This window comes from Ixodes scapularis, unplaced genomic scaffold, assembly GCF_016920785.2.
Source record: "Ixodes scapularis isolate PalLabHiFi unplaced genomic scaffold, ASM1692078v2 PGA_scaffold2__306_contigs__length_199485367, whole genome shotgun sequence".
Lineage (NCBI taxonomy): Eukaryota > Metazoa > Arthropoda > Arachnida > Ixodida > Ixodidae > Ixodes > Ixodes scapularis.
This window is the reverse complement of record NW_024609857.1, coordinates 146,098,093-146,112,674: the sequence shown is the minus strand read 5'-3', so window position 1 is coordinate 146,112,674 and position 14,582 is coordinate 146,098,093. Positions and strand designations below refer to the sequence as shown.

Here is a 14,582-nt window from a genome sequence, read left to right as displayed (position 1 = left end):
TGCGAAAATTGCATGCAAAATGTCATCGATCCTCCAACACATCCAGGAATACGAGCACTGCTACGGCGATATGACTGATCTTGTCGCACAGGTGCTAATATCCAGAGCGATCTTGCACAGAAAAGGTATAAAGTCACATTCTTTCAGATCTTCACGTCATACCTGCGTCAGAGAGCACGAAGAAGTCCGAAATCGTCGGCTAGCAGCGGCACATTACGACTACCGCGCACCGAACACACTCGTATCCACCAGCTCTGGACGCTGTCATCTTACCGGTGACATCACGGTTCTTGCGAGGTCACGTGACGAGTAGTCACTCGGTTGCTAAGGAAACCGAGCCAGCTCAGCTCGTTGCTAAGGTACCGCGTGTGACCAATCACGGTGAGAGGCGGCACAGGGAAAAGCGTGGCGCTACTCTGGCAGCTACGCTGCCATATCGAGTGGCTCTAGCGTAGACCAGCTCGGAGCACGTGGAGCGAAAGCTCGCGCTGCAGAATCCGGGGATCGTGGGTTCAATCCCCGCCCCTGCCCGTTTCGATCTGCTGGATGAGCATCGTACCGGCATGCGGTCGTGTACTGCGTGATGCACGTTAAAAACCCCGGGCTAGCAGTCGTACTGCACTGTCTAAATTGCTTATCTACAGGGGGTAACAATATTGCCATGTTCAGGCAGACTAACCTCCTGCTGTATAAACAATTAACGACAAATTTTACTTTTTGACTATGTTTGACTGCGTTAGTGCAACTTCTCTCGTGCTGCACGAGAAAGAAAAAAATGTTCCTTCGGGGGTTAAATTTTCGGTGAAATAGGAAGCAAAAAAGAAGAAAAGAGAATATTTCCCTCAAGTTGAGTTTGTAGTAGAAGAGGGGGAAGAAGAAAATCAGTTGTTAGTCCCACGGTGTGTATGGTCTTTTCTTTATGTGTATGTTTATTCTAGTTCAGCTGGGGTGCTATTCTGGTCGCAAACGGGTACCTTTCGAGTTGTGACGTATCGAGAAAGAAGGGGCGGAGCCTCAAACTAGAATGATTCTTGTTTGAGGCTCCGCCCCAACGTTCGGGTTCACGCACGCGGTCAGCTAGAATCTGACGATGCCCTACGTCGCGGTGACGTGTCCACGCAGTTGGGGCGCAGAAATCCCCGCATTTCCCCCTGTTCTTTTTGTTATCTTCTTTCTTTCCTCCGGGAGTTAAAACGAGCGAATAACGGAGAAAAGGCTTCCTCCCGGAAAATGGAAGGAAACAGAGAAAAATGTTATTATATATTTGTAAAATACGAAATATTATTTCGATAATTATGACGTAAAGTAAATTTAGCTAAGATATCTCAGCTTGTTTTCTCGAAGTCTTTCGCTGCGGTCTTTGAAAACAAACATGGCGAAAACCGCGGTAACGACCTTGAGGTGTTTGTGTCTCGTTTGCGTCGTTGCTTTCCCTGCTTCTGCACGACACGGATGGCATAACGAGAAAAAAAAAAATATTACGTGAAGGTACGCTGCGACACCGATCATCCTTTGTGAAGCCGCCGTGAACATAAGCTGCAAATGAAATTTCCTGTTTGCCTGTGAAGGAGACTTCAAATGGATACAGAGCTGACGATGACTCTGTGGTAGTATATGACAAGTCATGAGATCGACGCAGAGTGCAACGGTTGTGAGCATTCTGTGGATGATGCAGGAAAGTTTCTTCGGGCAGTTTTAATAATGCTTTGCTCCTTTGCTCACTGTAGAGTCACTAAATGAGCTTATTTAGTTTATTTAGCTTATTTATTTAGCTTATTTAGTGGCACTAGCTCACTGCAGTGATTATGCCGGTATAGTCTCCATAAGCCATGCTCTTCTCTTTCGGCGCTGAAGAAATGAACGCGACGGCATAATCTCGGGCAGTCTTTTTTATTTATTTTTATTTGCAGAATAGCTCGTGCAGAAACAAAAACGGCTTTTACGTTTTTACACGTCCCTACATAGGTACCTCGCTTTCCCATTGGCTTCATTGCGCGTGACGATTCAACGCCATTTGCCATGGAAACGTTCGTGAAACTAGAAAGCCTCTGTTTGCCGCTAACAGTCATTTTTCGAGTTCGGGTTGTGACGACAAAATGACGTAAGAACAAGAATGCACGGGACTATTTTCATTGTTTTAACTCGACAACCGTACCCTTGGCGAGTTAAACTCGAAAAAACATGGCCGCGATGCTCGTCGGATCGACCGCGGCTGGGGTTGGACATGCGATCGGTCACTTGATCAACGCGCACACGAATACTTTCGTGCTGTTAGATGAGCCCATTCGGCGGCAGGACCGGGTCGAAGAGCACAGTGAGCTGGCGTTTAACGTCTCCGATGTAACGCTTGGCGAGATGCAAGATTTGGCTTCTATTTGTGCCAGTGTTATGAAGCTTGAAAGTGGTGGTGTTGTTGTGGCTCGTACGGTAGCGTTGCTGAGATTATGAAGACGGTAATAGACCTGTATTCAGCGTTGCCGTGCATTAAGATTCAAAACCTCACCTTGACACAAAGGGAACCACGTTTCCGCGAGCACGGAGGCAGCAGCCAACGGTCTGAGAAAGAATTGTGCCGCCGCCACGACCGCCACCCAAGCAGCACGTTGTGAATGGGCCATCGCTGGCAAGTGTACTATGGCCAACCAGATTTTCGATGGCCCAAGCTTGGCCAAAGTGCTCGGCAATAGCAGTGTTTTTGTCCTCGTCTGGTGACTTGCCATTCACTTTATGCCAGTCGCTGGCCATTCACTTTAGGCCAGTGACTGGCCATTCACTTTAGGCCAGTGACTGGCCATTCACTTTAGGCCAGTGACTGGCTATTCACTTTAGGCCAGTGACTGGCCATTCACCTTTGTCCAGTGGCTGGCCATTCACTTTAGGCCAGAGAATGGCCATTCAGCTTTGGCCAGTCACTTTCGGCCAGCCACTGGCCATTCACGTTTGGCCAGCCACTAGCCATTGACTTCCGGCCAGTCACTGGCCAAAAGTGGCTGTAGTTATACACTTAATACATAATTTATCACAGACTGCCAGGAAATTTGGGTGTTCCTCAGAAGACTGTCAAGAGTTTCGGGAGGTCAAGTTTGAGAACTCAACCCCAGAAACTTTTACATAGTAATGACACGCGAAGCTGCTGCAAGTCTGCTCAATATTTATTGGACCTTTTTGAGTACTAAGTCTTACGACGCTGGTTGCGACCACCATTCCAGTCGTCGTGGGTTCAGGGATGGTATGTTGTCCCACCATTAAGATCCCCCGGTAGTGCAGCAGTAAAAAATAAAAAATAAAAAGAAGTAACTTTAGGTGAAGGGATAGTGCAACAATAGAGAGTTTTAGTAGATCGTTCCGATACCTCCGATAGCCCCGATAACGATACTATGCATGCGCAAGGGAGGCGGTGGCGGAGTATCGGGTATCGTTATCGGAGTCATGGGAGCGATCTACTAAAACTCTCTACTCTTCAGTTACAATATTTTTCAGTTTACACAAGCTTACTGGCACTAATGGGAAAGAGAAGCCTTGAGTACACAGTAAACGTTTTTACACATTTAAGGGTGTAAATCAGTTTGTCTCTGGGCTAACACCCTTATGGCGTTCAGGCAAGCACCCTTCATAAAGGGTGCTTGCTAACACCCTTGGTAAAGGGTGCTTGGCATCAAATGGGCACCTGCTGGGGTGGCCCAGTGGATGCTGGGCCACCCCAGCCAATCTGTCGCCGGGAGAGTATCATGCGACGTTTTGGTTATGTGGAGTACAAGGTCACATGACGCTCTCCCGACACTGGATTGGCTGGTAGCGTCCGCCGCGCTCGGACGAAGGGTGAAATGAAGTATAGACCCCAGTGAACATTCCATTGGAATGTGTCCAATACACATAACAGAACTTGTAAATTGTACAAAAATCATATATGGTATTGCATATTCTTATATTATTATTACATGATTTACAGCTTATCATGTTTACTGAACACATTTACACTTTTTTCACTTAGAGGGATTGCCACATCACCACATACGAGGCATGTGATAAAGAAATAATGAGTCACACTAAACACAACTCACTTCATGAAGAAGTAATACAAAAGAGCTCCTTGCAAGCCACATCACAACCCCGTGGGCAATTGGGAAGTGCTACGGCAACCCCCTTTCTCGAACTCTAAGTGAGCAAGCAGTGGCCCCAAGCATCGCACTGCACGGCTGAACCATTGTGAACATCATGGTCTGCCACAAACGAAGCATGTAAAGCTTTCCTGTTTGGAGATCAAGTGACATGTTTTGTTTGTCTCAGGGGATTGCAGGCAACCCACGCTTCGCTTATCACTTGTCTCCTACGCGCATCTGGCTCAACTCACAAATCGCGCATTGTACCAAACGGTCCAAGAAGACGGAAAGGAAGGACTCCCCTCATTCTCGGACCCTCGTTCGTGCAACCGGAAACAGCCATTCTCCCCCTAGAAGATTAGCCCGTCGCTTAAAACTCGAACAAAAGTTGCTTTCCCCATCCCGTTGAGCCCTAAGCTGACAGTGTTGTGGAAGCTACGTGCTCCTTGGGCCAGCCCACGTGGGCCAGCCACACGCTCGTCACGCCACGGGTACTTCGAACGGCTCGGTTGTAACGCGCTGACGCTATGGACACCACCACAACGCTGCCAGCGCCACCAAGGGCAAAGCTGATAACCACGCCTGCCTTGCTACTCCACGAACGCGGGGAATCTTTTCTTTCTGCTTTTGTTTGCGCCGGATATCCCCTGACGCATCGCGCTCTCCGTTCGCTTCTCTTCGAGCGCTTGCTGGAGTGCACCGTCTGGAACGCAAAATATAGCCAGCCGTTCAAAATACAAACGTGCGATTATCATTTACGGTTATTATCCCTCATACTTGAGTCCCTTCCAAACGAAACTTGAATATTTCGATTTTTGTTTCCGTACCCCTTTAAAGAACACAACTGTGATGATGATTTAATGAATGATGATGATGAAACAATTTTGACTAAAGAGAGTGACCACAAGGGTATACTGAAAGAATCACTAACAATGATGAAACCTAGAAATATATTAGTGCCTTCCCTGTGTTTTGCCATTGAGTGGAAGAAGCTTCTTGGCCTATATTTTTGTTAGAAACAGGTGTGATGCGTCCGTCTGTTTTTTTTTAATCTTGATGTTGTGCAATTTTTTATTTCCTAGGTTGAAAGCTCAAGGCATTCCCTGTTGTTTGTTCAACCACATTTACCCAAATGTTTGTAGGTTGCTTTTTTATGTTTACTGTCCTTGGGTATGTCAGGGGTTGTGAACAGTAAAACGTTGTAAGGCCCAGGAAGGAATTCCCTTTGTAAAGTGGTGGCAAGCAGAAGAGGAATTGTAAAAACTGACTTCATGTCTTCTCCTGCGTTTTCTTTTTTGGGTCGCCTATTCATTTTTTGCCCATTAATACTCAGCTGTGTTTGATACTTCTCTGCGTTTGTGTCATCCTTCAGAGAACCCGTCTTTAATAAATTATGTGTTTAGCCTGTTTAGCTAGCTTGCACCCTCCTTTTTGTTTTTGACCATTAATAAATGACTGTACGATTCAACTGCAAGCACAGTGTTAATGCATAGTAATAAATAGCAGCATACTTTTATTGATTAGTGGTGATGATTGTACTAGTTAGTAGCCAATTATTGAAAAGAAATCATGAAGAATATGGGAACAGAGGATCTGAACACAACACAGCGCTGTGTTGATCTCCTCTTTCTTGTCCGTGCCATTCACATTCCATGTTTTTAATAACACATTTATTAATAATTCTCTGCTTGGTATCATCTGTATAGGGGTTCACTGGAACGACCCATCTGCTATTGCATTCACTTTAGGGCAGCTCCCCCTTCCTCATGGTGCCATCGCTCAGGAAGTGCAAGGCGGGTGTCACTCTCACTCTTGTGGTTCAGTTCCCCAGGTTCCCATAGGTTTCAAGCTGCTAGCCAAACTGAGTCAGGCCTTCCAGCCCTGCAGGAAATGTCAATTCCACTCTTTTAGGCGTAGACACCCACATTTTGCGTGTACGTGAAAGAAGCTCTAACAGAGAGGAAACAAAATGATTGGCCTTTTTTTAATGCATCCTTTTCTTTCGCTGAGAACATACATAAACGTTACACGCTATTGTACATTCAGTGGTGCGGCTTAATTTAGGAAGAGCACTTTTTTCATATAACTTTTATATAAAGAAAAAACTCAATATAATAGGTCGGACATAAATGGTTGCTATGAACTGGCCTACACATTTACACATTACCTGATATCATCAGAAGAGTAGAGTAGCGTAGGGCTGCACTGCACCAATTACGTCTTTGTAACCAATTAATGGTTGGCATTTATTTGTTTATTACTATTGGCTATTATTCTTTGACAGAAAGAATAACCGGGCGAGTTGGTACGGTGGTAGTCTTTGAACTCCATCAAATATTCAGGTTTGACATTAGTTAAAGGGGCCCTCCGGATCGTTATGCGATGATCTATTTATGGCGGTAACTCAATCTACAGGCCCTAAGGATCCTAAAAATCATAAAATTACGGTCATGCGCGGCGGATTTCTCTACTAAAATTGCTATCAAAGTCCACGGCACGCCCCCCTTTCTGAGATGAGCCCGGAAAACGGGAGGGGCATCTCTTTACGCGTCAGCCAATAGCAAGCGAAGGATTCCGGCGTCACTGCGCGTCACCAACGCGGCCGACCGCCGACCCGCGGAGGAATCTCTTGAACACGCGCGGACCGTCGTCAAAGGGCCCGGACTTTGTGCTCGGCAGTCGTCGTTCGTCCTACCGCACCGTCGCGCTGCTACTGCAATACGCAGTCGCATTCCACAGATGACATGGAAAAGTTTGACTCGTTGACGTGGAAGGATCGCAAAGCTGGCTTCGGAGTCGGGATCCACGGAAAGGAGGAACATGTGTCCCGCAAACGCACGCCTGCAGACGCCCCGGGAAGCAGACGAGCCGACGCGCCGACGCATCGCCCACTAGCAACAAGCTTGCGGGGAGAAAACATAGTTGGCTGGTATTGGAGCGATAATTGCGGACTATGTTTCCCGCACCACAATCAGTTTACGTTTTTCTCAAACTCTAATTTACAACAAGCTTAAAAAGTGTTGCAATAATAACGTTCGCATTCACCGCGAGATGCAGCATTTCCATTGGTCAAGTTTTAGCGATGGGCAGGGAATGGGGGATCGTCTTCCAAGAGAAAATAGTCCCGATATATTACTTCTGCCACCTGCTTAATAAACGGTTTTGTAATCTAAAACTTTGTATACATATTAACTTGCACCTACTATGCAATATAACAACATAAACAGACGATCACAGAAAGCTTCGAAGAGCCCCTTTAATTTTTTCCGCCTTTTTTCATGTTTTTGTTTTTTCTAGCTGCTCTGATTTTTGTAAGGGCTTTCGCCATTACTAAAAAACGTGACATCTAAACTTCTTTTATTTTTTGCATCACACAATCGTAAACTTAAAAAGTGTGCCGGTTCGGTAAACGCGAAGAGACCTAATTTCCGAGGGTGAAACCTCTAAAATCAACGGACAAGTAAAAGAAACAAACAACACAGGGCGTTGTTTGTCCGTTGTTTTTAGCGCTTTTACCCTCGGAATAATGACGAAGCGACCGCGCGTCTCTACGCACAGGCATTAGCTTATGCAAAAAATCATGCTGCATGCTCGCTCTTTTAACGTTTTTCTCGCTCCCGCTTTATGAAACAAATCGGTGGCGAGCGGCTGTTAGGACAAGATATAAGAACTAGCATGACCTGTGATTAACACTTTGGGACGGCGACTGAATGCTTGAACTGCCGTCAGACGGCACTTGAACGCTCCGCACAAGCGTCGTCGGACGAGCGCCGCACAACGGCGCAAAGAACATGCTCAAGGTTCCGCCGCGCGGGAATCTTTCTCACACTGCGGAGCGAGCCACAGGTTTTGAAGAAGATACGCCCTTTTCAAATAACGAAATAACACAGGGCAGAAGCATAGTTAGAATCAAGCATAGCTTAGCAAGCACACGGTACACGACAAAGTTTGAAACAGCAGCCCACTTCGCAGAAACAAAAGAAAGTTGCTAACCGGCGTTTGCACGAGTCGTGCATGGGCGGTTGTGAACTTACGGGCGTTGCCAAGACGCAGCGTCTCCCAGCTCTCAGTCATCGATTGTTATTCTTGAACACGGTATTCGCAAGGAAGATATTTAAAATATCCACTAAAACGGCTAAAACGTAAAAAAAGGAGATTTCCGAAGCTTCTGGAATTTCAACGACCATTCAAACGAGCCCAACGGAAGCTGATTGCGATAGCGATGGTCTTGCGCAGTCTTCAAGAGTCTCTTTTCCTTTTTATTTATTGCTATTTTTTTAGAACTATACTAAGCAAAATAAATTATATTACTAACAATAAGAATTTCACTAAAATAATAATGTAAAACATTACAAAAAGTGAGTAAATCTTAGGTTTTATTTAAACTTTAGGTTTTTTCTTTTTTGTGTAAACCGAAACCGAAACTAACTCAAGCAACGCTTCCTTCGTCGTAATTGTTTGCGTGTGCGTGTGTGCGGGCGCGTGCGTGTGTTTGTGCGCACGCTTGTGGATGCGTCCACGTGCATGCGCGTGTGCGCTTCCGGTTGTGCGTGCGTGTGCGTCTGCGCGCGGGCGTGGGTTTGCGCGTGTGCATGCGTGTGTACGTGCGCGCGCGCGTGTATGTGTGCGACTGCGAGCGCGCGTGTATGTGTGCGACTGCGAGCGCGCAAGCGTCTGTTTGTTCGTTCTATTGCACTGCGCCCGCAAGAACAATTGGATGTCCCTGGACACTGTTAAAACACTAATTTATTGATTATTATTATTATTATTGTTGTTGTTGTTGTTGTTATTGAAACATAGCCCTGAGACTTTAGACACAGGGCCCTAAACTTTTCTATAGCTGGCTGTAGCTGTATCTATAGATTTTTAAGGCCGACCATGCGAAGCTACAGGGGGTGATAGCCTCCCATTGAATTTCCCATAGACGACCATAGGCCATTTTTTTATGGTATGTCTCGGCCTGGTTTATTATGGGATTTGCCTCTTTCTGTGTGTTAGTTTTTGTGCATGTCACCATATTCTCAAATGAATATTTTACTCGGGTTGACATGGTCATGAGACAGGTTCTAGCAGCATGTCATGAATATTTGTCAAACATTTTCACAATATTTTGATTTCATGTTGCCAGATATGAACTCAAGACTAACTGATTTTCTTACTGTACACTTCCATCAATCAATATTTGTAAAAAATGCTAGTATAGAGCATTTCACCCTACTTTCCGATTTCTGAGCATGGAGTGATTTGTAAGAAAATTAAATATGAACTCATATATAAAATTTTGTTTTCAAACATAAAAATTGTATGCAAAAGAGGCACTTAATTATCAGCTATTTGCATGAATTACAGCTGACATTATAAGAAACTAGACTGCTAACAACTGTTGCTTTTCAAGCAGAAATCTTACCTGTACATTATGTACAGAGCCATATATAAGCTTTCCAAAACCATTTCACATTATTTATTTAGCACCCTCTTCTACACCCTTCTCACGTTCTTCACTAAATGTAGGGTGTAACACGAAACAGCACCTTTTCCGGTAAAATTATGAGGTTGTATTCCTAGTTTTAGGTTGTTAAAAAGGTGTAGCCGAGGGTGTAGGTTGCTACAACACCCATTTTACACCCTTAAAGGTGTAAATACTTTTACTGTGTAGTACGGCCGAGCATCACTGGCGTCAATCACCACGATAGCGTCAATAGCGTCACGGCGTTGCCCACCACCCGCCAACAATCACGTTGTTAACAACAAAACCAGCGTCCTGCACATCTAGGTCGAGATGTTCATTTTCTTTTTCTTTTACGTGTGGCTCGATTTATAACATTTCCGTTGCGGTTTTAACCGAAGCTTTTAGCTTTCCTTGGCTCAGGAAATCAGTATCCTAGCACCTATATGAAACATTACTGAGACTAGCTTAAGTTTAATCAATATATGAGAGACGTCTTGTTTAGGCTCTTCCAAAACACAAAGTCTGAAATATCCAATCTTATCCGATTCAAGCACAAGCTGATCGGGGTGCATGGCTAGCGTGGCGGTTTACTAAGCTGAGTGCATTGATACACCTATAGGAAGCGAGCAAGCCGACCGTGTCGCGGCGGTCGCCTATTGTTCGCCGCGACCTGGCGGTAGCCGCCGCAGGAGCATCGGGCAGCAATGGCGACGAACAGCACAGCGGACAGCGTCCCCGTCGTGATTACGACGGAATTTAAGGCAGTTACGAGTTCGGAAAGTTCCTTCGGAAGCCGGTGCCGCCGGCTCAGAATCATCGCGAAGTAATAGCAACGAACAGCACAGAGGACGGTGGGCGACTACGAATCCGGAAAGCTTCTTCGGTAGCCGGTGCAGAATCATCGGGGGGAAGCAGTGGCGATTAGCAGCACAGCGGACAGGTTCCCGGCGTGATTACGACGGGGTTTAAGGCGGTTACGAATCCAGAAAGCTTCTTCCGTGGTGCCAATATGACGAAGAGAAAACTTTTTCATGAATCTGGCCGCGTGTACGACGTGAAGGAGGTCCGTTTCGACGGACAAGTGGATGCCACGGAGCGCCGTACTCTGCAAACAAAATTAAGCGCGCCCGCAAAAAAACTTAGTTGGCGTTGAGGGGACTGTGGTAATTATGTACGTTTATTTCTGAATCAGCTTGACAATAACTGGGCGATTTTTTTTCGCGCCGTTCCGCGATTCTCTTTATTATCTTCCTGTTGGCTGATGGAAACATCGAAGGGTAGGCTTAGGAGGGCGACCGCATTCCGCTTCTCGATTCCGGTGAAGTATTCGCTGCATAGAGTTTGCCGTCGGTGTCGATGCTGTTCTATCGTCGCTAGAAGAGAAAAAAATGTAACTGTATTATACCGGGTGAAACAAGGAGACGGTAGGCTCTTTAAATCGACCGGAAAATTCGGTTTCTAAACCTATCGCGCTACGACTTTGTGCAGCGTCGCCCACAGATGGTGCATTTTTTTTTTGTAAAATTTGCAAAGAGCGAACTTACCTGAGGAAAAAGTAAAGAAAGATAAAGGCTTAGCTCCTATGGAAACGCAGCGACGCCACCGGTCTGCAATCAACACGGCGCCGTTTTGCACGGTAGACAAGAGATGGCGCAACGAACGCCGCCAACGAATGAGCATACGGCGCCGAGGGCCAGCGTTTTTAGCAGACGATCTTTTCGAATCAAAAGCGGCACGCGTTCCGCAAACGGCGACAGTTGCAGAAATAAAAACAGGCGCGGTAACAACAAGCAACTGCAGTTCCTTGTCTGCTAAAAACGCCGGTTCTCGGCGTCGTCTGCTCGTTCGGTGGCGGCAGTTGGCGTCGCGACCGCTTGCGCCATCTCTTGTCTACCGTGCGAAACGGCGCCGTGTTGATTGCAGACCGGTGGCGTCGCTGCGTTTCCATAGGAGCTAAGCCTTTTTCTTTCTTTACTTTTTCCTCAGGTAAGTTCGCTCTTTCCAAATTTTACGAAAAAAATGCACCATCTGTGGGCAACGCTGCACAAAGTCGTAGCGCGATAGGTTAAGAAACCGAATTTTCCGGTCGATTTAAAGAGCCTACCGTCTCCTTGTTTCACCCGGTACATCAGCAGCTTAAACAAAGCACGAACTGGAAGGTAAGAAACACCATTAACCTGTATGGACGCACAAGTCGTACCCAGGTCGCGCAGTACTCCGCCTCGTACGGCTTCGAAGGGACGATGTAGTACTTCGTGCCGTGCGCTATCTTCGACGTACTGTTTCAGCCGACCAGGCAGCACTTGTTGCGGCTTTCTTGGTGCGGAATAGTCATCCAGAAATCACAGCGCTAACCCACTACAACGCACAACCAACGCAGCGACTGCCAGAAGATGCCCGATGCGACGGACCCGTTTGCCGCTAGGGGCGCCCTGGTCGGGGCTTGAATTAGATCCGCACGGTTCCTATAGACGCTTTGCACACGCGCCAAATTACAGCCGCCATTGCTGACCTTCTCTTGTCTTACCGAGATGCCGAGCAACTGAAACGGTAGTTGACGATCCTCTACAAAGGCCGATGCTTTAGAAAAGGACACAGTTGAATCTAATATGGATATAACCTGGCCTGCTATGGCAATGATGAAGTGAAATAAACGGAATAAGAGGAAAGCAAAAACTGAAGGTCAGTTATGGCGGCGTCCATGCACAGCTGCTGCAAAGCGTCTATAGGTTTTTAAGGCAGAGAAGGGGGCTTATGGTCGGTATACAGGTACACTGGCTGGGTAACGGAGGGAGCGTCTTCCAGGAAAGGGGAGCACGTGCGCCCGATGCACCGGACTACAACTTTTTTTTCTTCGAGTGCAGTTGGGAAGTAAATATGTGGAGCGGTAACCGAAAAATCGCGGATGTGGCATTCGCACTAAGAGTGCCGCGCGGCGACAGAGCGGTATAGTTAACGCGAAGATGACGTCGGCGCTGCTTTCGTATTTTATTTTCATAGAACGACGGGCACAATATTTTCCCACTTCTAGTATAATGTTCCAAATGAACATATCACACGACAGTGCTAGTTAAGACAATAGCCTTTCAAGTCTAACGAAAAAAAAAAACTGAATAAAACGGTGATCGTTTGCTTGCGCTAACAGTGTTCGCGCGATGCACGCACTAATATTCTGCCAACCACTCGCTCGTGATGCTTCTCTCGCTGCCCGTCGTTATAACAAAGTTTCGTCAACGCGATGAAAGTTTAGATTATGGGTGTCCCTGCGTCGAAACTGAAAATCAGCACTTTTGGCAGTACACTTGTCGACCATGTTTATGTCCACGGCGGCCAAGCTGAGAATCAGCACTTCTGGCCAAACACTCGCCGGCCGTGTTTATGTTTCCGGCGGCCAAGGTGGAAATCAGCACAGGTGGCCAAACACTTGCCGGCCGTGTTTATGTCTCCGGCGGCCAAGCTGAAAATCAGCACTGCTGGCCAAACACTCGCCGGCCGTGTTTATGTTTCCGGCGGCCAAGCTGAAAACCAGCACTACTGGCCAAACACTTGCCGGCCGTGTTTATGTCTCCGGCGGCCAAGCTGAAAATCAGCACTTGTGGCCAAACACTTGCCGGGCGTGTCTATGTCCCCGGCGGCCAAGCTCAAAATCACCACTGCTGGCCAAACACTTGCCGACCGTGTTTATGTCCCCGGCGGCCAAGCTGAAAATCACCACTGCTGGCCGAACACTTGCCGGCCGTGTTTATGTCTCCGGCGTCCAAGCTGAAAATGAGCACTTCTGGCCAGGCGCTTGCCGGCAGTGTTTATGTCTCCGGCAGCCAAGCTAAAAACAGCTAGTTTGTGGCCGGACCCTTGCCGGCCTTGTTTATGTCTCCGGTGGCCAAGCACTTAAAGTGGCCAAGCTGTCCAGACACTGGCCAACCGTCGGCCGATCGAAATTCACTTTCTGGTGCTGCTTGGGCAGCGATCGCCCCAACGGCAAGAAAACAAACGACAAGCTCATTGAGGTTTGTGTAGTCCTGACTACTGATTCATCGGACGACAAAGGTGAATGATGTAAAACGCAACGTAAGTTTGCCAGCGTTTTGCAAAACGAATTCGTTTCGTTGAAAATTTAATTTGTGGAATTCGTTAACGCCTTGAAAGTTTGACGGGGACCGCATTGTGAACGCAGGCTTCACACAAGTGTTTTCTACAGCGTGTGCTTTGGCTGCATGCATATAAAGACAAAAACACTGCCTATATGGTGCATAAAATAAAAGAAATGTCGTTCATCTTGATAATGTTGACTATCTATTGAGTGCTGTTGATAGTAGTGGCGTAGCCAGGAACTTCTAAGAGGGTGAGGATGGAGCGCTTCTGGTCAAGAGATCCAACGAGTCAAAAGATCCAACGAGTCAAAAGGTCCAATAATGGATCTCTTGACTCGTTGGATCTTTTGACTCGCCAGACCCGAGTCAAAAGATCCAAGGTGGGTCAAGAGATCCAACGAGCCAAGAGATCCAACGAGTCAAAAGATCCACGGCGAGTCAATAGGTCCAACGAGTCAAAACGTCCAACGAGTCAGAAGGTCCAATAATGAATCTTTACGCGTTAAATAACTTAACTCGGCAGACACGAGTCAAGAGATCCATTGTATGTCGAGAGCTACAATTACTCGAGAACTGCCGCTTTGGAGTTGCACAATTAATAAGGATCCGTAAACGATTTTTGACTTGGCGCCTTAGTTTTGGTTAAAAAAAAAAAAGCGAAACAGATTTAAGTTTGATGCGCCGCTGAAATACGCACCGTTCTCTGGTTTGCGGCCGAAAAACCGACTCAAGGGGGGTACCCACGGAAACATCCAGTTTCGTGTCGCTGGCTATGGGAACTAGGGAGGGAGCGCTTTTCTTCGCTTCGGGTACATCACGCCATAAAACTTTGCGTAAAAAAAATCAAGACTATCAGGCTTTTGACGCGTCTCTTCACGTTTTCACGACAACATTTGAAAAAATTAGCCTCAAATCGAGCAGACACTTACTGAGCTTGCTAGT

At 46.7% G+C, this 14,582-nt stretch overlaps 1 long non-coding RNA gene across 1 annotated transcript; it reads right to left on the bottom strand.

Moving 5' to 3' along the window:
- Positions 1-10,760: 10,760 nt before the first annotated feature.
- LOC121836399 lies at positions 10,761-11,759 on the bottom strand. Its single transcript, XR_006077915.1, has 2 exons — positions 11,727-11,759; positions 10,761-10,922 (listed from the first exon to the last, which is right to left on the bottom strand). It is a non-coding gene; the product is annotated as an uncharacterized LOC121836399 (long non-coding RNA).
- Between the last annotated feature and the right edge of the window lie 2,823 nt (positions 11,760-14,582).